This window comes from Marmota monax, unplaced genomic scaffold, assembly GCF_021218885.2.
Source record: "Marmota monax isolate L192 unplaced genomic scaffold, Marmota_monax_Labrador192_F-V1.1 WCK01_AAM20220418_F8-fsc00018, whole genome shotgun sequence".
NCBI classification, from domain to species: domain Eukaryota; kingdom Metazoa; phylum Chordata; class Mammalia; order Rodentia; family Sciuridae; genus Marmota; species Marmota monax.
In genome coordinates this window covers 4,079,253-4,106,289 of record NW_026692201.1, presented here as the reverse complement: position 1 = coordinate 4,106,289, position 27,037 = coordinate 4,079,253, and the positions used below count along the sequence as shown (strand labels likewise).

The window sequence follows — 27,037 nt, the reverse complement described above, 5'->3', positions numbered from 1 at the left end:
CCTCTCTCTCTTCTCTCTCTGTGGAGATTTAGGGCCTGTTTGTTATTGAAACATAGCATAGTCTATCCTGACTAACACACTACTTCATGGATCTGGAGGAAGATTAAAATGAGCTTCCTAATATGTAATATGCATGGTACATGGCAATTGCTAAATAAATGTTAGTCCTTTACTCCCTTACCAAATTCCTCTGTTTCCAGATCCTTCCCAAGTCACGGGCAATGCAGCTTTTCAGAGAGATGTTTTCAATTTGAGAAGAATGAAAATGAACTTTAAGACCTTTTAAAGTATTCCCTAGCATCCTTTAAGAAAGTGGGAGAGCCCCTGAGTGGGGCAGAGTTGGGAATTCCCAGGACAGGAATTGAACCTTCTCTCCAAATTTACAAAAGGGAAAGGAGATAAGGGTCTTCTCGAGGGAATCAGTCAGAAAGTAAAACCAATGAACTCAAAAGTTTCCAGTCACAAGAATGCTCTGCGTGGCCACAGCATGCTTCTGTCACCAAGATCCAACACAGGAACCCGGCAGGGACCCAGTACTGACCTTCCTCTGCTGGGTCATCTGTCCTGGCTGGAGCTGGAGTCCTTGATCTGCTTAGTGCCTGTGTGCCTGACGTCCCAGCAAGAATGACAAAGACAGACCTCCAGCTTTAGCTCTTTCCTCACTGCTCCTTACAAGGGGAAGCCAACAGGGCCACTGAGGCTGCTTTGGCCAAGTCACTTAGAGTTAATCACTTAACAACTTAATCATTTAGGCCATGGACCTAATAGCTTTTTAGAGCATTTAATCTACTTTGGAGAAAAATGTTCCCACCTAAAATGACTCTCAAAAGTCAGGCCTTCAAGTTATACTCAAAGGATAAATCTAATTGATCAATTCACAAGGCATTCATTAGTACTGTGGGTTTCCAAATTGTTGAAAACTTTGAAAGGAGGGAAAAAGAAATGGAATAGAGATGAGAGACAGCTAAATAAGGCTTCTACCTTTGAAGGTGGTTCCAGAAATTAGAGGCAAGAACAATGCTCCTGTAGAAGAGGAGAGGAGACATGCAGAAACATGGCAAGGTGAAAAAAGAGAACATTAGTTCAAAATATCTGTACGAAGAATCTGTGGAGGGCTGAGAACTGAGCTGGACATGGAGGGACATGGTGAAAAGAAAGTCACAGCCCTGACCTTCTCAGGGCGGGCGAATAGTCTGGCTATTTTGTGGGGGTTAATTTTTTGTTGTTCCGGACTGTGGTGCGCAGAATGTAACATGCCTGCCCACCACCAGCCACTAGATGCCAAAAGTACCCCCAGCAATTGTGATAATCACAAAGTCCCCTGTCTATTTCCAAGTGCCGCCAGGGGAAACTGGACTGTCCCCCAGTTGAGAACTGGCCTTGAGTATAACAGCTGCTTTACATAACGGAAACTTTAAGAGAGACATAAAGGACCCCACTGGAGGTTGGAGGAACCAAAGAGCAGCCCACCCCAAGACCACTTTCCTTGCTATCTACATCTTGCCCTGACCTGTGGACTCATATTCCACAGAGGCTATTCCAGGTCTAAGGCACCTCGGAGCTCAAAAGACACTGAACACAATTGGGTAGTTCGGAGAGTGAATAAAATTATTTGAAAGAAGAGCAAGAAGCTATAAGGGGTGGGAATTGAGAAAGAATCCTCAGACATTCCATTCCTTGACTGCAAACTCGTTGGCCTAGTTAACAGAGACCTCATAGAGCTGTCCCATCATGGAAGGGCTTAGATGGCTAAAAGTTATCATTTCAGAATTCATGTTATCCAACTATCTCAGGGATGTAGCGCAATTCAAAGCTCTCTTCCTCATTTGTGGATTGCATGAGATTCTTGAAAGGAAAAGAAAGGATCATGAAAGGAAAGGAAACCAGCATTTATTAAGTACCTAGTGTGGCCAGGTGAAGTTCTAAGTATGTTCAAGTGTGTTATATCACAGAGTTTGACAGATATAGAAGGAGCATAAACTTAAAAAGTTGGGCAGCATTCAGTTTGGATTCTATCTCTTTCCAACTATTGGCAAGTTACTTAATCTCTGAGCTTCAATCTTTTCATATGCAAAAATGGAGGTTGAAAAAATAATAACCTAACTTACAGGGTTATTATGATATAAAGTAAGAAATGTAAAGTACCTGGTACCAAACCAAACAAAAAATCTTGATAAATTGTAATTATACTAGTATTTAATCTTCCTAATGACACTGGTAAGATATTCTCAGGGTTATACCGAGGAAGGAGGAAGACCAGAGACAAGATTGGGACTGAAGATATGTAGAAATAGCAAATTAAATCAATGATTCTCCTTCCACCTTTCTTGTTCTTTTACTCCAGGTCCCTTCCCCTGACTTTTTGAGGGAGGATCCTAGAAGTTTCTTTTGGACCTGGAAATGAGCCTGAGAGACCCCAGCCCTATTCTTTACTGGCCAAAATCATTGGGGTGGTAAGGGAAGGGGAATTTCCAAGTAAAACATTATGGACAGGGACAAATCAGAGAATATGCAGAGGAGTATGACCTGATGGCCAAGAGACTAAAGCCCCACCTTGTTGAGATGGCTGAAGTCACCTGGTATGTTCAGAGGGAGGCCTGATAGAGGCTTGGGGGCTTGGTGGCTTATGTTTAAATACTTCAAAGAGTTGACACTTAGATCAACTGGGTTCATTCCATGTGATCCCAGTGGGCAGAAACAGGGCCAGTGGATGGAGATGACCGGGAAATATATTCCTCACTATTCCATAGGAACTTTAATTTTTCTGGAAACTTCTGGAAGGCTCAGACTAGATCTTAACAACTTTAGTGTCTGATATGGTAGCACAGAACCTCCCCACATGGACCTCCAAGGAGCAGTAGCTGCCACTATTATTACTGCTGGTCTCAGAAAAAGCAGTCAGTTCTGAGAAGCTGATGATTTCTTCATTGGCCTATTTGCCTTAAGAAATAACTAAGTCACAGTTATTTTGTTTTTTGTAGGAAATAGATTTCGATATTATTATTAATAGAAAATGTTATAATTCATTATGAGACAACTACTGCACATATGCATTATTCAAAATTGTAATAGATAATCCAAAATAAAATTTAATGTAAAACAAAAAACAAATAAACAAACAAAAAAGAATTATGTCAGTCTGTGCTAAAACTCAGGGCATCCCACCTTTCAAAGTCTAGCAATAGGTTCTTTTCTCTTATATGCAAAACCTCAAGTCTCATGGCATTCCATTAATATGTACCATTTTTATTTTTATTGGATCCATTTAAAAACAAATTTAATTAGTCATTTAAGAAGTCTCACTTGCAAACACCAAAAGACCAAAAATAACTGTTTCTATTAGACTAGAAGGCTGTTGATGTAACAAATCTAAATGTCCACGGGATGAGCTGGAAGTGAAATTTTAAACTGGCTTAAATTTTAAGTTGCTATGAAAGGTCATTCTAACTTCCTTTGACCCTCTGATAACTGTGGTCCTCAGCATTTTGGTTTGTGGCAAGAGAGCATTGCTTCTCTCCTTCAGGGGCTAATGGGCTTGTTTCCTCTTACGGTTGGTAATGAGGAATGAAGCCTGGACCTCACGTTGGCTCTAAGGCCAAATCTTCCTGCTGGTCCCTAAATGCATGTTTTAATGCATCTAACACGCACAGGTGATAGACTTGGAAAGTCTGCTGGGCCAAAGACCCAGAAATATCATTATTCCTCTAACTTGCAATCACCTAGGCAAATACCCCCAACATTGTATCTGCATAAAACCCACTGTCCTAACTGCCTGTGACCAAGGATATGCAAATGAATTGCATTGCTAGATGGCCCTTTATTCCTCCTTCACATGTTCTCTTACCAATTCAATCCCAAAATGTTTATTGAGCATCGTCTATGCATCAAAAACAGTGGCAAGAACAGCATGATTTGCCGAGTATTTTCTATGCAACAAGAATGTGTTGGAGACATCGCATTGTGTGACTGTCACAGCACCCTGTGAGATAGGTGCTATTCTTTGCCACATTTTGTCAATGCGGAAACAAGAACACAAACAGGTTAAGCAAACTGCTCAAGGTCATATACATAATAAAGGAAGAAACCAGGAGTTTTTTTACAGACAGTTATCAGATGAAGGAAGAAATTAACAACAATGATAAATATTTCCATACACTTCACATACTTTATCATATCCCCTTAAAATTTGTTAGTGAAATCCAACTTTTGTCCCAGAAGTGTATCCCAAACTTCTCAGCACAAAATTTTGAAAAATAAACTCATTTTGCAAATCCCTAATAAGTTAGAAAAATACCAAAAAAAATCAAAGCTATTTTGAATTTAGTAACATCTTTAATTTCTAGTTAATTAACCATCCACAACATAACCAAATTTGAAAAACAGAGGTACATATCCCTCTAAAATATTATTTGGTCAGTTTTCCAATAGGAGGTGTTGACATTTTCATACAAACTCTTTGTGGTAACTCCATATTCCCCCAAAGATCCAAGCAGCTGTGTGACTTCTGCTGGTGTGCCCTTTCTGAACCTCTGTTTTCTCATCTCTAAAGTGAACATAATAAGGGCTGTTGTTTTCAGATTACAGGATTTAAAAATCAGAAGTATCCTTAGTGGTCAACTGATCCCTTCATTTTTCAGGTGAGAAAACAGGCTCAGGTATTTGCCCATGGTCATAGCACTGGTATATTTGAAAATCAATCTCTCTCTCTCTCTCTCTCTCTCTCTCTCTCTCTCTCTCTCTCATTGGGAACACAAAAAGGATAGGTAGTTAAGTTTTCCCCTTATACCCATGTCTTCCATCCATCTCATCCCCCCATCTAAAGAAAGATTCTATTGGCAAACCTATTGTATCCTTCCAGAGACGTTCTATACATAGCAAATAGACTTTTGGAAAATGATAGCATTTCATACAATGGAAGCATCTTATTTTTTTCAATACTGAACTATACAGGTTGGTGATTGCTCCATTCTCAGAACATATAGAGCTGCCTTATTCTTCACACCCCCATGTTATGAATTAATTTACATAATACAGAATTCAAGTACTTTAAAATATGCAGTATGATGAGTTCTAGAAAAATTTATACAGTTGTTCAACCATCACTCAAATCTAATTTTGGAATATCTTTTTTTTAAGTATTCAAACTTTTGCTTCTTTTTAATTTGTCTTATTATTAGCAAATTTAAATAATTATTTAAATAGTCTATAAACCAATCTTTACCAAATAAATATATGGAATATATTTCCTCCTAATTTGTGGCTTGTCTTCCCATTTTTAAAATGTTAACTTTACTTGAGGGGAAAAAGATTTTAAGTTTGATGAAGTCTACTTTATCAATTTCTTCATTTGTTACTTGTGCATTTCATGTTTTAACTAAGAGCTATTTGCCTAATCTCCTATGTTTCCTTTTAGAAATTTGATAGTTTTATCTAATTCTTCTATGTAGGCCCATGATCTACTTCAAGTTCATATGTGTGTATAGTGTGAGATAAGAGTCAGTTTCCTTTTTTTTTCATATAGACTTGAGTTGTTCTAGTATCATTCACTGAAAAGACTATCCATATCTCTTTGCATTACCTTCATCTTTGTCAAATCAATCATATATCTTGGAATCCATTTATATTCTCTTTCCTCCTTTTTAAGGATTGACTAATATTCCATTGTACAAATGTACTGTACTTAATTTAGCCCTTCTATTACTCAGAAAATTGTGCTAATATCTCTTTTTTCTGTTTTAAATAATGCTATGGCAAATATATTGCAGCGTGGGTATGTCTTTTCACATCTCCTAAGTGTATTTGTAGGATAAATTCTACTCAGTTTTTCATTTTGATAGACATTTACAAATTGGCCTCTGTAGAAGTTTTCCTAAATTTCAATTACACCAGAAATATCTGAGAGTACTCTCCAGAATCCCAGAAGCATGTGTGCTCAGAAAGGTTTTTTTTTAACTTTTCTTTTCTTTCTTTCTTTTTTTTTTTTTTTGGTACCAGGGCTCTTAACCACTGAGCCACATCCCCAGCCCTTTTTTATATTTTATTTAGAAACAGGGTCTTGCAGAATTGCCTGGGGCCTCACTAAGTTGCTGAGGCTGGCTTTGAACATGCTATCCTCCTGCCTCAGACTTCTGACCTGCTGGGATTACAGGCTGTGCCACTGTGCCTGGCAAAAGGTTTCATCTTTGCTAGTCAAGCAGGTAAAATTTGGCAATCTCAGAGTTTTAGTTTGCATTTTATTATTATAAATGAGGATGAGTATCTTCTATTTTTCACGTTTAAAAGCCAGCTATGTTCCATTTTGTGTGAAATCTGTGTTTCGGGTCACTTTCCTGTGTTTCTGTTTACATTAGGCTTTTTGTGATGCACTTTCAAAAATGTTTTCCCTACTTTTTTGTCTTGATCTTATTCACTGAGTTAGACCTGAAGGAGTTTTTGTTTTAATGTATGATAAATGCTAAGACTTTCAAGTAAAACTAGCAAAGACCTTCCCTACTCTGAGATTCAAAGAGCAAATCTCTCAGTTTTTCTAGTATTTTTATGCCGTCATTTTTAAAAAGAATTTTTAGTGCAATTTGGGATCACAGTAAGTTTGCATTTCTAACATTTTAAGGCTTTGACCTATGTGGAATTTATTTTAGGAAATAAAGTAGCAATATGTTTGTTTTTTTCCTAAATAGCTACTTAGTTGTCTCAACATCATTAATTACACAATTCGACTTCCCCTCTGATATCCAATGCTATTTTTATCATACACTAAATTCCCATCTGCATTTGGGTTCGCTGATTGACCATCTATTCATGTGTCAGTGAGCACACTTCAACCTTTATTCTCTGACTCCAGGTTTAGCTCTTTCTCTTGCATTGCTTACATTCTCAAAATGACACACAGGAAGTGGAAGAAGAACTTTATGAATTACTTGCAATAGTACTTAAGACTTTTCTTATCTTCTTCCTGATGCCACTAGCTAACAAAAACCAAACTCTTTGTAACATCATTTTCAAAAATATACAAAGACAGTAAATGTATTTGGAAGTAAAGGGAACTGAAGATCAGATGCTACATTCTTGCTCCAAATGAACAATTTAGGGCTCATTCCTTGGCTCTTAATGTTCCATAAGGTTCAACAATTTGAGGTAAACTCTGTGTTTATATGTATGTGTGTAAAGCATTTGAGGCATGTACATAAGAGATAGCTCTTTATTAAGCAAAACACCACCCCCCATAAGAAACCTATATTGGTTCAAGAGCAAATATATTTGGCACTTTATGTCCAAAACTGGGATGGGATTTACTCATCATTAAATGACCTTCCCAACTGCATGTATTAAAGATGTGATGTCAAAATTCCTCTCCTAGGACACTCAGAAGGGGCACCAAGGAGCCAGTGTAAGTCAGGTTAAATAGTAGGATATGTCTGAGTAGATGGAGGGGTAAAGACACACAGAAATGGGATTGCCTTCTTCAAAATGGTTGACTGTACCTTCTTTCCCTAAAACTAGGCTCTCTGCTTCTTCTCCAACATCCCTGTTCAGATCCAGGTTGCAGCCAGGAGACAAGTCCCTGGAGACCTGGACCCCACCAGAGATGAGGGATTATGCTGTGACATCGGTGGTGTGCCTGGAGAGCTGTTGGAGGAGAATCCCATGTTCCTGCTGCATTGCTGGGTGTCATAAAGATGGTGCACAGAGCAGTCCCTCTGTGCCCAGCTCCCTGCAGAGCTAGGTAAGAGATGAGATTCTGGATAGACCTGTTAGTAACCTCTTTGCACTTGTGTGTGTTCCTCATCCTACGAAGTCGGTTTCTAACATCTCAGGACCTCATCCTGATGGATTAAGTATAGTGATCCTTATTGCAAAGTGCTCTGTGTCTACATTTCTTAGGATAATGCTGGAGGACCTCTTCTTGTGCTTGTTGTGTGAACTGAGGAAGTTCTGTGGGAGCTGGGGGTGAGGGGAAGGAGGCTCCACTCTGCTATAGGGAGGAAACTGTCTGAAGGAGAAGACGGGCCAGTGAGAGACAGCACAGTGGGCCCTGGAGTGGCAGCTGTGCCACAGAGCAGCCTTGAAACCCTGAAGTCTCTCTGCACTTCCCGTGGAAGGAGGCCAGAGGGTCTCAGTTAAGGGGGAGAAGTCACCATCTCCATCCAGGCAGAGGCCCTGTTTCTTCCCGGCTGCAGCACCAGAAGCTATTCCGGTCCTCTCCCTTGCTCCCTTCCTGCCCTGTTTCCTCTCCCCACCCCTCCAACAATAGTCCCCTCTTGATTTCTGTTCCAAAAGAGAACGGTGAGTCCCCAGAGCAAAGGAAACTCTAAGGATTCTTTCCGCAGAGTTTTCTAAGTGGGAAGAGTGAGGTGAGCATACTGGCATCTCCTCCTTGGCTGGGATGCTGGAGGACAGGGTCCCTCTCCCCTCCCACAACCCAAAGGAGCACGGCAGGATTTCTTGCCCCCATTCTGGAACATTCAAGGACGAAGCTGGCCGGGTACCCATTCTTCCTGGAAAACTACAATGCGCTCTCTCCCACACTCTCTAATTATGTTTTTATGTGTGCTTTTTTTTTTTTTCCAAGCTGCTGAAAAAAGCTAAACTCTTTTTAGGGTAATTCTCCCAAATACACATCACTGCCCTCCCTGGAGATTTCCCTACCCTGAGCCAGTGCCTTGGGTAATGGGCAGAGCCTTGGTTCCCATCCAGACTCCTTCAATCTAGGGAAGGGCCTAGGAATCCTCCCCAGGTGACTTTGATGACCCATGCTCTGAATAGGCTTGAAAATCAAAACTCTGACCTTACCCGAGAGTGGAACCTTTTGGAAAGGAGTTAACTTGCTGGGTGATACCACAATCAGCATGCTCAATGCTGCTTGGAAGGGAAAGGAAAAGAGCCCTCGTTCAGTAATGCCACTATCTAACAGAGAGTTCCGCCATCTTGGTCATGGTCAATACTAAGAAATGGCTTTGTAACTCTGGAAGAAGGATACACATTCCAAGATCAATGTGCATTCAACAGATCAAAACCCTCAAGTCAGTGCTAGTCACACTTGACCGTGCAACTGAGTCATTGGGAGGTCTTGTTAAAATGCAGTTTCTGATTCAGTAGGTCTGGGGGTAGAGCCTACAGATCTGCCTTTCTAACAGACTTCTAGATGATGCCACACTGCTGGTCCCTGGACGACATTTGAAGGGTACTGCCCGAGGGGATATTTAACTTTTAAACAATGATGAGCTACCGTTAACCTTTCCTCCTTCATGCAAAATCTGAAAAGCGCAACATTGATTTAGTGAAGCAAATCACTTCCTCTAGATTATTTGTCTAAAAAAAAATATGTTTTTGCCTTTCTCTAAGATGAGAAGAATAAAGCACCTACTTCTTAGAATGGGAGGGTTCAGTGAAATGATGCATCTTTGGAGGCCCCAAACCTGGTAATGACTCCTCCCCAAGGGGTCTTTGGTGTTAGAGCTGCTGTTAGTTATATTAATTAGTACTTGGTATCAGTGGCCACAGAGAATGAGGTCAAAATGGGGTCATATGTATCAGGGAGATGGGAGAAAGGGACAGAATTGACTTTGTGTCTCCTGTACTCAACACTAAAGAGATCGGCTTCATCAATGTAAATAGAGAAAGCTTTTTCAGTTACTACTATAAATTGCAGAACCCTTGGACCCCAATGGTGTTAAATGTAGCAGTATCATCCAAAATTGTTAGCATCATCCCAATTTGTTATTAAACCTTTCTATTTACCACTTTAAATTTGCCAAATAAATGTAAAACTGCCTCAATCCAGTATTTTGGCAATCTTCATTGCCTTTAATTACATAAAAGAAAATAGTATTGTCCTCAACGAGGATATCACATTTCTGTCCCCAAATTCACCCCGTGGTGTTTTGCAAACTCACCCCTAGTGACATCCCTTTAACTTGGATTTACAGCTTTGCCCACAGTAAACCAGAGTGCTGCGCATTCTCAAGGCTGAATGCTGGCTCACAGCTCTTTCAGTCAAGGAAAGACAAATGATCATTTTCTCTGTCTGACCAAAAACAATTTGCTAACCAGTCATCTGCCTAGAAAACACATGGAAATAAAATGCAACTAACAGTCTTTCAGTGTACCTATCTGATAAATGTTTATCTCCCATGAATGGGGGTGGTGAGGGTCCTTGCCAGGATGAGTTTATTTTTAATAGACTCATAGCAGCTGCATGCACAAAATGATAGAACAAACCCATAAGATTTCAGTCAATTCAGGTTAGGCATACATCTGTCAAGCTGGAAGTTTGGCATTGTCCAGACCCCAAAAACACTTAACAAACTTTTTTTTTTTTACGCTGCTTCATTTTGTATGATATAAAGATAGCACATGTCACTCAACAGTCCATTTAATTCATTCATTCATCTATTCAACAGATATTTATTGTGCATCTGTTATATGCTATGAACTATTCTGGGCCCTGCACATACAGCAGTGGACAGAACAAAGTTCCTGTCTTTGTGGTGCTTACTTTCTACTTATACGCCCACCTGATGAGGAGATAGTTTTATTCTTTTATCTAAATACCGTTGTTTTATGTCAATGGATTTGGTATTTGAATAGGAAGAAGAGTCATTTCTGAGGGTACATGTCAGTGTTAGTGGTCTCCATGAGCCTGTCAGATGGAGACTGTGTTCACTGCTACTCTGTTTCATTAACCATCCAGACATATGAGGGAAAAAATTAAGTAAGATCAGGAAAATCAGAACAACTTTTTTGATAAGCTACATATTTTTCTTATAATTAAAGCCAATTTAACATGACTATTGAGTGCTGATTTTTCAAAACCACTGCCAATTTAACATGACTATTGAGTGCTGATTTTTCAAAACCACTATCAATTCTTTGGCCTTTCCACATCACTATTAACTTAGGGAGAAGGATATAACTTCTAAGACAGGCTGAACACAGCACACATGATAAGATGTTTAAAAAGCAAAACCTTACAAGATCAAATCTACTAGTGTTCTAAGAAAGAAAATAGAAAATATTTAATATTTGTGTTTTTCTTGATAAAGAAAAATATATGTCACTATATGTAAGATGCAAATAATAGGGAAATACATAAATTAAAAATTCTGTTTATACAGAATTATAATATTCATAGTTCCAAATAACTGATTTTTTCATGGTCTATACAGTTGCCCCTTGGTGTGGATGAGGGATGAGCTCCAGGATTCCTACAGATACCCAAATCCATGGATTAGTATTTGCATATAACCTACACACACACACTCCCAGATACTTAAAATCACCTATAGATAATTTGTGATACCTAATACAATGTAACTGTTTTGTAAATAGTTGTTAAACTATAATGTTTAGGGAATAATGGCAATGAAAAAAAAAAAGCCTGTATGTATTCAGTAGAAAGGCATTTTCCCCCAGTCTGTGGTTGATTAAATCCCTGGGGCCAAGGGTATAGAGAAATAGAGAATTGATTATACACACTTATTGTACATTGATCAGTATCATCAGATTGCTTAACTGGCTGGGACATTTCTGATTCCATAATACTAAAAGCTTCTAGAATAACATTACCTTCAAATAATGCTACCTTCAAAACTAACTTCTAAAGAGAACATTTAGTGCGTAACATACATTTCATTTAAAAGCATGGCTCTCAAAACATCAATGTAGAGTTAGCATCGGTGCCATCCTGAAGAAGGCAGAGCTAGAGACCACCCTCAGGATATCAGCAGCAGAATCTGGTAGATCTTGCGGGGCAGTGAGCATGGCAGGAGGAGTGTAAACAAGGCCCAGGTGAATTCTGCTACACACTCACACACAGGTCACTGATTGAGTCCCTCTCCAACATTGCACAGAGAAGAAAATGAGAGTCCAAGGAAATGAAGAAACCTGGCAAGTCACCATACAGTGAGAGGCAGAGGTGGGCTGAGAACAAGAGTGATAATCTGCTCTTTGATCTACTGCATCCTGCCGCATTAGAAGTGCCTTTTGTACATTAGTGCAGAAGAAATCAGCTTCAATTTGTTCCCCTAAGGTGAGTGTTCAGACAAGTCCCTCTTGTATCTGAGCCTTTTATTCTAACACAAGAAACTCAAATTTCTGGGCTGATGGTGGTAGATGTTCAGTCATTTTTGCTGTTGTGTGTTTTGCTTTTGAAAAGGGAAAGGAAATTTAAGACCTAAAAAGAGTATCATTATTATTTGATGAAATAACATGCATGTAGGTTTTGAAGTTCAGAGTGAGAAAAAAATTGTTGTTGGATCCAACACGCCCCCCTACACACACACACATACACACACACACACATGTGACAGGGTGTCCTCTTGACTGGTGTGAAGGTGAGTAGGTTGCTGCTGGAATGTTTGAGGACAGGGAACTCCGAGTGTACTCAGCCCTGGGTTGGGGGAGAATGTGTCACTTCCAGGGCTTTTCTCTCTAGCTGAGTCATGGCACAGCCACCATGAAGTCCAAAATAAGTGTCTGCAGTCCTCTGCAGCCAGGGAAAAGGTCACCATCAACACAGAGCTTGGGAGCTTGGGGAAGTGGGTAAGAGGAGACTGCCGTGTCATGTCTACTGCACATTCCTCTAAGTTGAAAACTTGGGTCCCAGAGAAAACGTTCCCTGCTCTGAGCTCCATCAGCTACAGCTGACCTACAGTGAGGCCAAAGTGGGTGCTTCTGCCGGAATCAGAGATGAATATCAGCACATTAAACCCCACCTTCTTTTATAAGAATTTGGAATCCAGAATGTGTCAATGTGTGCCCAACTGAATAGCTAGAGGGAAAAAGCTTTGTTCTGAAAGACGCTTGGCACAGCATTGAACAAGAATAATAATCCAGATTACAGAAGATTGAATTCTATTCCTTCTATTTGTAAAAATACAGGACTCTTCAATGTTAACAAATGGCTCTTGAAAAATCACAGCTAATATTGGTTGACTCTTAGTACTTCCCAAGCATTGTGTTAACTGCTTTATATTAATAATCATATTTAATCATCAGAACAACTCAGTTATGTTGATGCAGTTTTATGTTTGGGGATACTGAGACTTAGGGTAAGGACCCCACCTAAGGCTCATGATCAGTAAGTCACCAAGTTGGAATTCAACCCCAAATTTGCATACAACAGAAACCAAAGTGCTTTTGATGTTCTGTTGGCTCTGATTTAAGTACCAGCACCCAGAGCTGCAGGACATATATGCTCACATGATTTAAACTATATATTGGGGCTGGGGGTATAGATAAGTGGTAGAGTGTGTGCTGAGCATGCACTAGGCCCTGGGTTCAGTGCCCAGTACCTTGAGAAAAAAAAAAGTATGACAAATGATAACTAGCTATGTGGACACTTTTGGCAAAAATTAATTAACAAAATCTTGTGTGAGTCAAATTCTGCATCATTCCAAACTGGAATTCCCCTAATGATGCCACAAGAGAGCTTCTGATGACCCCAGAGAACAGTCATTCTGGAAGTTTCCAGAAATGCCAATTCACTCCTTGGAGTTGAATAAGGTAGTTTGAGAGGTAGCGGCAGAGCCTAAACTAGTCAGTGGCTACTATCTTCAGGTAGCCAAACTTTCCACCATCACCCCTCCACACCCCGTATCTAATAAACATTCTCATGGCAATGACATTACGATGTTCACTGAAATATTGAATATGTATTTTTTCTCTTAAAGAAAATTGCATGTTCCCTGCTTGTTAGGCTCGAGTCACGGGCCAAGACGGATCTTGCCATAATGAGTTCTTGGTAACATAATCCTTTCCCACCTTTGCCTTCCTTGTCTTTGGTCAGAGTGACTCTGCTTTTATTTATGCTGCATCCAACCCTTTTACTCCATAAGTAAAACCAGAGAGTGTCCTGTGCAGTTGTTTTAATTGGGTCCAACATTAAACATTATCAAGGAGAAATGAAACTGAAAGAAGCAAGTCAAGATAGCAGCCCTGAGTTTTCTTCTGGGATCACAGTGGCTGATAAATGATGCAAAAAGCCCAAGATGACCAGCCCCAGCTACTTTTTTGACCTGAAGACCTATGAGACAGGGTGTTGGGGTAGGTAGCAAAGAGCTGGAAACCACCAGCGACTGCCATTAGAATCGCTTTGCATCCTCAAGCAGGCAAACACTAATCACACCTCTTTTATTAATGGTGATTCTAAGGAAATTTCTTTGAAAATAGAAGAAAAAGGAGGTCTTACTAATGGAACCAAACCTACATAACAGACCAGGTTCATCGTATTTTCTCATTAAGATGATGGCTCAGTTTCACATAAAGATTAATTACTTAATTGTGAGGAAAGTATAATCTTGCCAAATTAATTTTAAAATGAGAGTCCAGCTATTTTTATTATACTCTTCAGATCCCAGGAAATTTCTGCCAGTACATTTCATAGAAATTAATATTGTAAAATTTATGTATGGCTGTTGTCCCTCACCCATTTAGCGCCTCTCTGAATTGAATTATTGATATCAGTAAACACACACAGTCTTTTGGAATGACCTTGCTGACCTATTTTTGACAGCATGATCTCGGCTCCCTCATGGCTTGCCATAATGAGTTCTTGGTAACATTATCCTTTCTGACGAATTTAATGGAAGCAAGTGAGTCTTTAGAAACTGGTCGTGTGCATAAGCTCCATTAGCTTTCTGTGTTCTATCTGGTGCTTGGAAAACCAGGCACCAAAGAATGTTTTTCAATCGCATCTATGGCTTAGCTTTTCACTCCTACTGACACAGCGATTAATCTTAATCATCCCATTCTAGTCTCACACTGTTTTCCAAAACTAAAGCTACATGCCCCAAAATCTTTGCCTCCTTTTGTGTGGCAGATGACATCTTCCATCAACAGTGAATAATAATAAATTTACATTCAACCCACATGTGGCACCTGAACACCTAAGCCTCCCTCCAACTGCTGTTCCAAAGTGACATTCCCTTCTTATATTTCCCTTCTACTTCAGTGATGCAGAATAACAGTCACAAATTAACAGTCCCCCTTTTTTTGGGAGGGGAGAGGGTGTCGGGTGCTGAATGAAAGAAAAGTACAAGAGAAGGGCAACTCAATCCAGACAATATGTAATAAAAACCCAGAGCGAACCACAGTTCTTAACAGACTCCCTGAGAAGGTTCCCAGGCACAGCACTGAGGAGGAGTGAATTCTCCAGTAGGACACATCACACACTCCAGTGGCTCCTGGTTAACCTTGCCACATTATCTGTGCCAAAATTCAGATTTCACACACTGTCCTCCTTAACCCCAATGCAATTCTATTTCCAGTTCTGCCAGCCTCAGATCCGCAAAGCATCAGTATTCTATTAAAAAAAAAAAAAGTATAAGCTCAAATTCTGGGTCATCTAGCAGTCGCACCCTGTGATTAAGGACTACACCCAGGAAGGTATTTTCTGTGGAAGATGCCCAGGCCCGTCTCCATCCCAGGGACTTTGAAATGGAAGCAGAAAGGATTGTGTGGGTAACTTACCAGCTTCTGAGGTCAGAATGGCTGCAGCAGCCCCACCGATTTACCTGGTCCCTGGCTCTCTCTGTCTCTCTCCCTCTCTCTCTCCCTCTTTCTCTTGTGTACAGATTGCAGGGAACTTAAAGAACTCGCAGGGACAGTGTTTCAAATGACTTAAGAAGAACAGGAACAATACTTCGTTCTCTTTTTCTCAGATGAGTACCTTCGGGAAGAAGGAAGGAAGGGAGGGGAGAGGGAGGAAGTCAACAACCCTTTGCTTTCCTGAAAAAAAATAAGGAAACAGAAGATAGACATCTCATTTTCTCTTAAACAAAATGTTGGAAGGGGCAAAAAAAAAAAATCTTTGAAAGAAGGAATTCCTCAAATATGCTTTCTGCCCTGGGAGCTTTAAAGAGACGAAAACGCCTTAGTGGCCTGTCCTGTCCGAATAAATGGTGTTCCAGAAAGGCAGGCTCTCCTGAGCTTGCAGCCTCTCATATCTGGTTTGCAGAACTGACACAGCCAAAAGGGAACAAATCCTGTCATGTCGACTCTGAGCAGGGGGGACGCCTGGTCCATTGTGCTAACGGAGACAAACCTGCAGCCTGGGAGACAGGACCTCGTGGCCAGTCGGCCAGGACTTTTGGCTTTTCCTAGGCCCTTGGAAACACCAGCATTGCTGCAATTCCTCGGCTAACGCTAGATCCTTAGAGTTCTTTCAGGATCAAATAGCAGATTTATGCACTGGTCACTGAGCTTTATGCAATGGATCAAATCCAGCTTCCATCTTGCTGATGGATGAAAAAGGAAAAGAAGTCACTTACCACAGTGCTGCGGACATAGTTATCTCGGAGCTGCTGTTTATATTGTCCTCTTCTTTACATTCCTAAGGCTTCTTGGATGTAATCACCTCTGGAAAACTGGAGGGATATTTCTAATTTGTTTTCAAAACATTGCAAAGCAGTGTAGACCTTATATAAATTAGCCACCGTTTTTGAAAAAGGATGGAGAAGCTGATTAGAAGGAGTAGAGGAAATGGAGGGAACATCCTTTAGCAAGGAAGGGACCTGTGAGTTCAGGGGACAGGCATCCTGTGCAGGGAGCACTTAGGATTAAGCTTGGTTTAAATTGCTCCAATTTGTATAGTGTGGACTTCATTCATCTGTTATGACCATCGTCACCACAAACAGGAACCAGCATGGACCTTTGTGGTAGCACAAGAAAAACCAGCCTTGAGCTGCTTCCTCATTTACTCAATTGTGAAAAAATGGGGTGGAGAGTTACACCTGATTGCAGAGGACACTTACATGAGCTGGGGGAGAGGACGATTCTGATTCAGTGTCCATGTGAGACTCTTATTGGGTACCAGGGTCTGTAAGATTATATATTCCGAGTTTCTCTCTCTCTCTCTCTCTCTGTCTCTCTCTCTCTCTGTCATCTACATGGACCTATTAATCAGTCTATCTGAAGATGTGTGCACATTTCAAAGAGAACATGATATTGTTACTTGACAACCTGTCAGCTCCAGAGCAGAGTGTGATTCTTTGCATTCACCATGCACTGACACCGACTAGACGCATAGATTCCTGGCATGGGTGACCCCTGCCCCACACACCGTGGACAGATGAGAAGAAGAGCCAATAGCACAAGGGCCTCAGCCTCTGCACTTTTCCCAGAGTCACACACAGCAGTGGTAAAACCCCAAATGATCAGTTCGTTGGCCTCCTGGGTCCAGCTCTAGGGCTCTTGCCCTCTGCTGGCCTTCCTCTGCATCCTGCCTTTGTAAGGATGGGAAGGAAAATGAAAATGAAAATCTAAGAAAGCAAGGGAAGAGCATGAGAGAACAGAGCAGGGCAGGAGTCGGAGCTGGGGCTTTCAGTGGTGGGGCAAATCTCTGAGTGTCTTGAGGCTAAAGAGTCCAACTCACCCTAGGAAGTGGGTCCATGGGAGTGTGGGGAGTGAGGAGCAATAGGGAGGGGGTGGGCATCAGCCAGCAGAGGAAGGAGGGGACCAGAGGGTCAAAGAAGCTCAGGCTACAGAGTCCTTGCAGAAATGAAGCCACCTCTAATCACCTGAAGAGCCAATCACCATATACAGCCTTTTCCATGTTATTTCTCTTTGTAGCCTCAGGGCCAGGCCAGGGCTGAGCCCCAGGAGTCCAGTCAGAATCCAAAGGATTTCCCTTTTAAGTCTGCAGAATGTGGGGATGGTCACGTTGAAGCCCTGTTGTTGTCTCCAAGCCAGCTGACCCGCCCAGAGTCCCCTGGACGGGGCGTGTCCATTCAGTCTGTGTGGCTTTGATTTCACTCAGCAGAACCCAGCAGAGATCTGGCGACACCCACGGGGCTGGCCAGGGGATCCTCAGCCCTGCCTGGTGCCAGGCTCTCCAACCCGTGAGAACCACAGAAAGGTTTCTCCTTCCTTCTCTGGGCTGCCAGGCATATGAAAAGTTGCCCCCTGAGGCTTGTCACGCCGTCCACTGGTCCTCAGACCTTCCCATTCGGTTTGGAGGGAGAGATTTTGAATCAGGCTTCCCAAGTTCCAGCCAGCTCCTGGCTGCTCTGGATCCCTGGGTCCCACTGAGAGTGAGGGGCATGGACGCCTGTTCTGCAGCCGACAGAGGCTACAATGTGCAGGGTGGATGTGGCCTTGCCTAGGACCCATCTGTAAGCCCCAAATTGCATGACATACTACAGAGATCATTCGAGTGGAGAGAGAGGGCTTCATGCCCATGGGACTGGATCAGGACACCATGAGAAAAACCAAAGTGAGGCCAAGCAGTGACCCGAACACTCAGAACCAACACCACAGAAATAGGAGCTCTGCTCAAATTGGTTTCCCATCTCTAAAGCGCCCAAATTTGTACATCTCCAGTTGTGATGATCCTGAACTCTAGGGCCATCCGTTCAACCCAGGACAAACTTGATCCAGATTGTATAGATGGGGGGAAAATGAAGGGAACGTTGAAATGTAACGTGTTTTCAGAAAAGTGCCAAAAAATAAATACGCACATGAGTCAGTTAGGCTCCCAAAATGGAGAGATGTGACTGGTCAGGATTCAATAAAGAATCAGGACCAAAGACCCTGGTGCTCATCGTGCCACTTCGTCTCCTCAGGGGACACTTCCTAACTTCTAACACCTGATGCAGATGAGCATTACCTGGTTCTGAAGTTGCATGAGAAATGGAATGGGTTTGTGGTTTTCAGTTTTGGGTTTCTTTGCCTCGACGTAGCATCAGCAGGATTCATCCCTGTTCTTAAGGGTGGTCATGCTGCCTTCACTCCTGTGCTGGATAGGGTTTCATTCTGTGAATGTGCCACAAGTTTTATATCTGCTCTACTGAAAAGAGACCTCCGGGTTGTTTTTAGCATGGGGTATCAAACCAGTGCCAGGAATATTCCTGTCCCTGACAGATGTCTTCCTAAAAGTCTACTATGGGACTCTACTTTTGACAGGAAGAGGGTCCCCTCTAGTGACTCACAACCTTTTTATTTGATTCTCTTTGGTATCCACTTCCTCTCACATGGGATACATGGCATCCATTTTTTAATTCAAATGAATTTGGTTTGAGAACATGGAGATACCTTGGAGACACTGGCAGTGATCCTGGGGAGCTTTGAACCATCAGGAGCCACTGTTCTTGCTTCCTGCTGCAACCTGGAGATGCTAGTTCCTGCTGCTCCAAGTCACACTACAGGGGCTCCATCTCCCCTCGAGATTCTGTGGAGAGCGTCTCCTCCCCACCCTGGGCTTCCCACGGATGTGCAAAGTTCCATTATATTCACGTTCAGGAGGGATGGCCAAGTCCCCAGCCTGAAACTGCTTTGAAACTTCCTTTGTTTCTTTGATTTATTGTCTTCATCTTGCCAAGCCCCTATGTCTTCCAAGTTCCAACTCTCAAAAATGTGAGAACATTCATTCTGTCTTCCTTTTTAGTTTTTTTTTTTAGTCTAAAAAACCGATCTAAAGGATTCATTTAAACACATTATTGAAAAAAATCTATTTTATGCAGCCAGTTTTCTCATTTGACAAGTGGGGATAATAAAATACCTATTTTGTATATTATTAGTAGTAAATAAGAATAGTGAACATCGTTCACAGCCCACGTGTCAGGCATGTTCTAAATACTTCTCCTGACATGATCTACCCAAGATTTTCACAACCCTGTGAAGTAGCTGCTGTTATCATCCGCCGACCCATCTACCCTTTTATAGGTGAGGAAACCAAGTCATGAAGGTGTTATGCTGCTTCTCCAACACAGCATAATAAGTTAGATTTCAAACCCAGGGAATTCTGGCTCACAGTCCTAATTTTTAACCACAGAGCAAACTTGCTTTGCCTTCTGGCCAAACAATGCCGATCACAGAGTAAAAACCCAATGCGTGGAAATCCCAAAGCAGAAGTCAATTACATGTCCTGGAAAGAAAATGAAGTGCACATACACATAAAATAATTGGTTTTAAACTTTAAAAATTACAAAATTAAAATGTTTTCCCCAGGATGTGGTGGCACGTGCCTGTAATCTCAGCGGCTTGGGAGGAGGAGCAAGAGGGTTGAAAGTTCAAAGCCAGCCTCAGTAACTTAGTGAGGCCCTAAGCCACTTAGTGAGTTGTTTCAAAATAAACAAACAAATAAATAAGTACTGGGGGTGTGACTCAATGGTTAAGTGGCCTGGGTTCAATCCCCCCATACAAAAAATATTAAGTAATATGTGTATATTACTTAATATTTGTATATAATATTATATCTATATGTATGTTGGTTTTTATCATCCAAGGTGTTAATGATTTATTTAATAGATTATTAAAATACTTCATAAAATTATTTCCCTCATTTTGTTCTTTTTCATGTCCTATTCAAATTGCATGCATATTCTATAAAATAATAGCAAACATCCCCCCGCCAAAAAAATAAAACCAATCCAATTCATGCTCCCTAAAATTGAAGAACACTTTGTTCTATGATGAAAAAGGCAAAAATATATGGCACCGAGTTTTCTTAGGCAATCATTTGGTGAGCACATCATAAGGACCAGGAGACCCCAGGCTATGGGTGGCTAATGTGCTTCTGAAGTTTTGCCTGGAGGAAGAGAAGTACAGTGAACAAGTCAAGAGGAAGGGAAGTCTGGGAGTTAGAACAGCATTTGGCATGGTACAGACTCTGGACAAGAAGGTCAGAGAAGATCTTCTTAAGAAAACGGCATGTCAGCTAAGATGGTGGTGAGAGGGCTGCTCACACAAGGAGCAGCCCAGAAGGTCTGAGTTCAGATTTTATTCTTGATCCCAGAGAGGATGGGAAACCATTAAAGATTCTACACAGGGAGTGAAATGATCCGGTTTGCATTCCAGGAAGACTATTTTGGTCACTGTGCAAAGAACAGATCATGGAAGGGCAAGAACGGAAGCAGATGAGCAGGTGTACAGTGTAGGCTACACTTGATGGTACCCACGAGGACTGGAGGAGACACAGGTGAACATGTTGGTGTTTGCAGAGGTCGTGGGATGACAAAGCTTGATGGCTACACTGCTACGCTGTATGACAAGGAATTAAATAGGCGATGCTCGGTATAAAAATACCGCTAAAGAAAGATCTGAACTTTCAAACGGCAACATCTCTACTCTGCCTCTACTCCCTCTCCAGTTTCCAGAGCCTCCAAAGCTGAGTACCTACTTGCCTTTAGTCTGTCCCGGCCTCTGCCTGCTTGCCTTCATGAGATGTATCCTCACACCTGAATTCATCCACACCCACCCAGCAGACAGTTCTCTTGCCTTTTCACCTCTCTAGTGCTGTTAACAAAGATATCCCAAAAGCTGGCCTGAGCGTGGCAGGCAAGTCTGAGTGATGGGTTAGAGATCAGTGGTTGAACTATAAGGCTAAGGACCATGTTCTCTATCTAGGTATTCCATGTTAGAATAGAGTTTGAAATTTTCTAAGGAAACTCTGCCACGCGTGGTTGATTGACAGTGTTATGATCAAGTTTTAGCACATTGTGGTTGTAAGGACTGGTATCTGAGGCAATGGGAGAAAAAAAGACTCTGTTTCTCTTACTGCACCCTCACAACTCAGACATTTCTGACGGCAGATATGGGGGATACTTCCCTACACACCAAGCAAGAGATCAGTTCTAGAAGATACCAACTAGGTGTCCTCTAATTCAACGCTATTCTGACATTCTCTGCCGAGAAATAGCATCAGATGCTCCAGGTTGGGAGCTCAGTACCATAAGTCTGCCCCCACTTCAGGGACCAACTGCAAACCGAAAGGTGTTCACTTGTGTTTCTAAGCAGCCCATTACTAATGGGCGGGGAGGGTCCCACAGGGGACCTTGCGGAGGGGACCTTGGGGTTAATTCATTTTCTGTGCTAGTTCACAGAACTCAGTAAAACACATACACTTACTGGATTATTATAAAGGATACAATGAACACTAGAGGAAAACATGGAGAGGACAAGACATGGAAAGGGAGCAGAACTTCCATGACCTCCTTGTGCACACGTCCCTGTAGGAACTGGCACATGTTTAGCTCTCTGGAAGTTCTCACACCTGGTCCTTACAGGAACTTATGGAAGCATAGTGGATTAAATCACTGTCCATCGGCGATCAGCTTCGAAGGTAAGCAGCGAGGCTAAAACCCTCTAATCCTGCTTTCGTCTTTCCTGTGCCAGACCTCAGGTTGAAACCACTGAGAGAATGCCATCCATCAAGTCAACTCATGAGCACCCAGAAAGACATCACTTTGGAGACCCCAAGAGTTCTTTCTTGTATGCCAGGAAACAGGAGGGCCAAGTATGTCTTTAACAATATCACAAGTGGCTTGAGGACTTAACCACCAAAGAGCATGTGGTTTCTACAGGAAAATCCATTCTGAGCTCCAAATATCTAGCATGAACAAATAAACATATTCAAGCTGAGGAACAGCTGAAGCTGCATTAAAAAGCAACTGTGGGTTTATTGTCAGGCCAGAGGCAAGAGTCATTCCCCTCCGGCATTCACTTCTCTAATTCTGTGGGGGCCCACCTTCTTGCAGCTTCCTCCAGGGTGGTTGGAAAGGTCTCTTCTTCTACTGATAGGCTCTCTCTGAACATCCCAAGAGCTTATGTGTCTGTGATGCATAAGGAACAGGAAATAATTTTATTTTTCTATATTAAATACGATAAGAGTTCCCTCTCCTCAATAACATTGGCTAACAATTCTATATCATGAACTTTTTTTTTTTTTTTTTACAGATCCCACACCCTTCCTTTGGTTGTACCAGACCTAGTACTCACACAGTCCTAGGAAGACAGCAGCACTGAGCCTTGACCCATGACAGTCGATCCATGGTCCTGTTAAAGGTGGCTCTATGCTCTCAGTGTCAGGATTTGTCAGAACATCCACCCAATCTTCCAATATCTAGTGCCTAATGCCCACATCACCACTGTTAGCCCACAGAGATGAGACCCAAGGTTACTGCTGCTGTAAGAAAACCACAAGGTATCACATTTCCCAATCTTCTGGGACCCAACTCACACCAGGATTGTCACATCATCCAGCTTCATCAAGTCTAGACTGTGTTTAGATCAACACTCAAATCTTAAATAGACCAAGCAGGTAACACAAATGGGCTAAATAAGTGCCTATGTGTAATACAAGAGGGAGTGGTGGGGGACATGGCAAATTGAAGAGTCACAAACCATTTTGGAACATAGACCTAGTGTGACCTAGTGTGCTAGAGAGTTGACTCAATGGCTGGCACTCCATAGGTAGCTTCAGTATGGGACTGGTCATAGGAAAGACCAGGGCAGGATTATAGGGTTGGATCTTTCAACCACACCATTCACCTTCTAAATCGATCGCCAATGGCCTTGTAAAAACATAGACCTAGTGTGGCCTGATTTCATTTTATTTTTTAAATAAGACAAATCTGGATTTTTATGTGGAGTTTCTTGATTTTAAAATATAAAATTTTAAAAAATGGTTTTAAAATATGTTAAGGACTCTTATTAATTTTGTTGGGTGTGATAACAATGTGGTAGTTTTGTTTTAAAAATACATGATGAAGTCTTAACAGATGAAATAAAAATTTTTTTTAAGATTCTCTAAGAAAAAAAAAACATGTGAAGGAACCCTAATGTGATAGTTTTACATTATGGCCATAAATTATTTGATATTCCTTCCCTCAAGAGGTAGCATCTAATTCCCTATTCTTCCAGAGTGAACTGGGACTTGGTGATTTGTTCCTAAGGAACAGAATAAGGCAGAAGGGAGAGTAAGGGACTTAGGAGGCAAGGTCACAACAGGTATTGAGGCTTGCTCTTCTTTCCCTTTTGGATTGCTTTCTCTGGGGGAAATTAGCTGCTGTGTGGTAAGGATACTCAAATGACTTTGGGGGAGGGCCCACATAGAAGTCAGGGGCCCTCCTTCTAATAGCTCTCTGAGTGTACATGCTAGATAACAGGTCATCTAGCCCAACTGAGTTCTCGGTATAGACCCTGCCACATTCTGACACAACCTCAGGAATGACGCTGAGCCACATCCCCCAGATAAGCTGTTCCTCAATTCCTGAACCACAGAAATAATGAGATTAATATTTGTTTATCTTAATCCATTTTCTGTTGCTATCACATAATACTTGAGACTGAGGCGTTCATAAGGAAAAGAAGCCTTTTTATCTCACAGTTCTGGAGGCTAGACGTCCAAGACTGGGCCACTACCCTGGTGCACCCTCATGCTACATCATAACATGATGGAAAAGGGAAGGACGAGTGGATGGAAAGTTGTTATTTTTTTAAGGAAAAAAAAATGAATAGTACCCTTTCACCAAAACATAATTTTTCCTGGAAACTAATACAGATGATAGAATATGAAAGATGTGAAACTCAGACTTTCTGGTTCACTGCTATATTCTCAGGTCTGCAAGTCTCTGGTGGGTGAGGATTGCCCAATAAATGTGTGTAGAATTATTGATTGTCTGAATAATAAAAAAGCCCAAAGAGAATCTGCTCAGTGGCCTTCCCTTCTTCCTGCATTCTCCCTGCAACCCCCCTTCCTTCATTCCATACCCAAATGTCATCACTGAGGCATGAGAAATCCAGGGTTAAATCTAAAGAGAGGGAAGAACACTTTCAGACTGGATTAGGGCAGACCTGGCCTCCGCCCTTGGTCCTTCCATTTACAGACCACAAGGCCCTGGCAGTTGGCTTCACTGTTCTTTGGTTCTGATTTCTTATTCTGCAAAATGCAATAGTCATTGTATTTCTTCTGTGAAGTGTCTGTTCAATTCCTTAGCCCATTTATTTATTGAGTTATTTATTTTTTGTTGTTCAGTTTTTTATGTATCCTGGAGATTAGTGCTCTATCTCAGGTGGGTATGGCAAAGATTTTCTCCCATTCTGTAGGCTCTCTCTTCATATTATGGATTGTTTTCTTTGCTGAGAAGAAGCTTTTTGATTTGAATCCATCCCATTTATTGATTCTTGATTTTACTTCTTGTGCTTTAGAAGTCTTGTTAAGGAAATCAGATCCTAAGCCAAAATGGTGAAGATTTGGGCTCAAAAAAACTTAACACCAAAAAACCAATAACCCAATCAATAAATAGGCTAAGGAACTGAACACTTAACAGAAGAAGAAATACAATCGATTAACAAAGATTTGAAAAAATGTTCAATATCTCTAGCAATTAGAGAAATGCAAATCAAAACCACAATGAGATTTCTTCTCACTCTACTCAGATTGGCAATTATCAAGAATACAAGGAAAAATAAATGTTGGTGAGAATGTGGGGGGAAAAGTAAACTCATACATTGCTGGTGGGAGCGCAAATTGGTGAAACCATATGGAAATCAGTATGGAGATTCCTCAGAAAACTTGGAAAGGAACCACCATTTGACCCAGCTATCCTACTCCTCGGTTTATACCCGAAGACTTAAAATCAGCATACTACAGTGACGCATCCACATCAATGTTTATAGCAGTTCAACTCATAATTGCTAAAGTATGGAACCAATCTAGGTGTCCTCCAGCAGATGAACTGATAAAGAAAATATGGTATATATACACAATGGAATATTAGCCTTAAAGAAGAATAAAACAATTATGTTTGCAAATAAATGCATGGAGCTGGAGAATATCATCCTAAGTGAAATAAGCCAATCTCCAAAAATCAAAGGCCAAATGTTTTCTCCGATATGTGGATACTAATCCACAATAAGGGGTGGGGGGATAGAGAAGAATAGTGTTGCTTTAGACTGGGCAGAGGAGAGTGAAGGGAGGGAAGGGGATACAGGGGAAGGAAAGATAGTACAATGAATCAGGCATTATCACCCTATGTACCTAACACAACTACCCACCGGTGTGATTCTACATCATGTACAACCAAAAAATGAGAAATGATACTCCATATATGTGTGATGTGTTAAAGTGCATTCTTCTGTCAGGTATAATAAAATAGAACAAATTTTTTAAATCTTGAAAAAAAAAAAAGTAATGCAATGAATGCTTCCAGCCTCTCAGAGGTTTCAGGGTCTGGCCCGGGCTTCCCTCTCTTTTAACCTCCGCCCTGAAGGAGGCAAGTCACCACTTGTGCTTTGAAGCTAACAAACTGGAGACCTCAGAGCGATGTGACCAGAGGCACACAGCTTGGCAGATGACCTGGTGTGACTGATGTTCAAAGCAGCGTCCGTCCGTCCGTGAACAGAGGCAGCCTGCACAAAGGAGCCAGCCAAAAATAATGAGAGAGGTGAAGAGGAAAAAAAAAAAAAACAGAAGAAGAAGAAAGAAACCCAGCAGGGCAGGGCTGTGGGGTCCCCTGTGTTTCCTCTGGTCTAACCTCCTCCCTCTCTTCCTCTACCCAGTCCTCAAACGACCCCCTCCTGCCTCCTTCTAGAGACAAAAAGTTAAAAGCTTTCTTGGGGAACAGAGTCGTTTGCTTAGACTTCTGCTGTTTACCTTTGGTAGGACAGCCATTGGTGGTGAGTTCAAACACAGGAAAAGGCCTCTGGTTACAGGAAGGGCTGCAGACGGGCCTGGAAGGCTGGTGGTGCTACCCAGGGAATGCTTTTCCCCACTGGTGCTCGGCCCTGGGATCTGACTCCAGGCCCTTCCCTGGACATCAGGCCACCAGCCTTCAGCTACTCCTTGGACCATTTCCTTCCCTCGGGAATATTGCCCCTAAAGCAGAAAGATGGTAAGGAGTGGAGGAATGGATCTGCAGGGAGAAGGAACAGAAAGAGCAAAAGGGGCTTCCATTACAAACCAGTACACTATCACCTTTCTCTTTTCCAATCTAGTATGAAAAGCATCACTGCAACAAGCAGCAAATTTGGGATTTACATTTCAAGGCACTTTATTTGTTTCCAACCATTACAATAATCCTCCATGAACTAAGGAGGCCCCATTTTTCAAATCAGGGTCACAGTGCTACACGGGTGAAATTGATTTTACTGCAGCTGGCAATCCAGAACTCTGGGATTTGTTGGTGAAAAGGAAAGAAATGCATCTGCCTGTTTATATTTCAAAGTCCTTGCTGGGGAGACCTACCCTGAGGAAAAGGAAATTGAGGAAAAGTGAGTTGAGAAAACAAATGCTGTGAAATAATCAAAATCTTCTGGGCTT

The 27,037-nt window shown here is 41.6% G+C and overlaps 1 protein-coding gene and 1 long non-coding RNA gene across 6 annotated transcripts in view; one reads left to right on the top strand and one right to left on the bottom strand.

Annotated features, from left to right (window-relative positions):
• Nucleotides 1-16,587, bottom strand: part of Znf366 (zinc finger protein 366) — a 67,874-nt gene extending 51,287 nt beyond the window's left edge. The window contains exons 1-2 of one of the 2 annotated variants that reach the window (XM_046427297.2): nt 16,269-16,587; nt 15,469-15,667 (exon numbers count right to left, since the gene is read on the bottom strand). The gene's annotated coding sequence lies outside the window, so the exon portion shown is untranslated. Of the gene's footprint in view, nt 1-15,468; nt 15,868-16,268 lie in introns of those variants that run through there. The other variant, XM_046427304.2, reaches the window with a different exon arrangement.
• LOC124081145 (uncharacterized) overlaps nt 1-27,037 on the top strand; it is a 121,008-nt gene that overhangs the window by 26,573 nt on the left and 67,398 nt on the right. For 3 of the 4 annotated variants that reach the window (XR_009225380.1, XR_009225381.1, XR_006847965.2), the window contains exons 2-3: nt 7,534-7,723; nt 11,850-12,028. This is a non-coding gene — a long non-coding RNA (uncharacterized LOC124081145). The remainder of the gene's footprint in view (nt 1-7,533; nt 7,724-11,849; nt 12,029-27,037) is intronic. The other variant, XR_006847966.2, reaches the window with a different exon arrangement.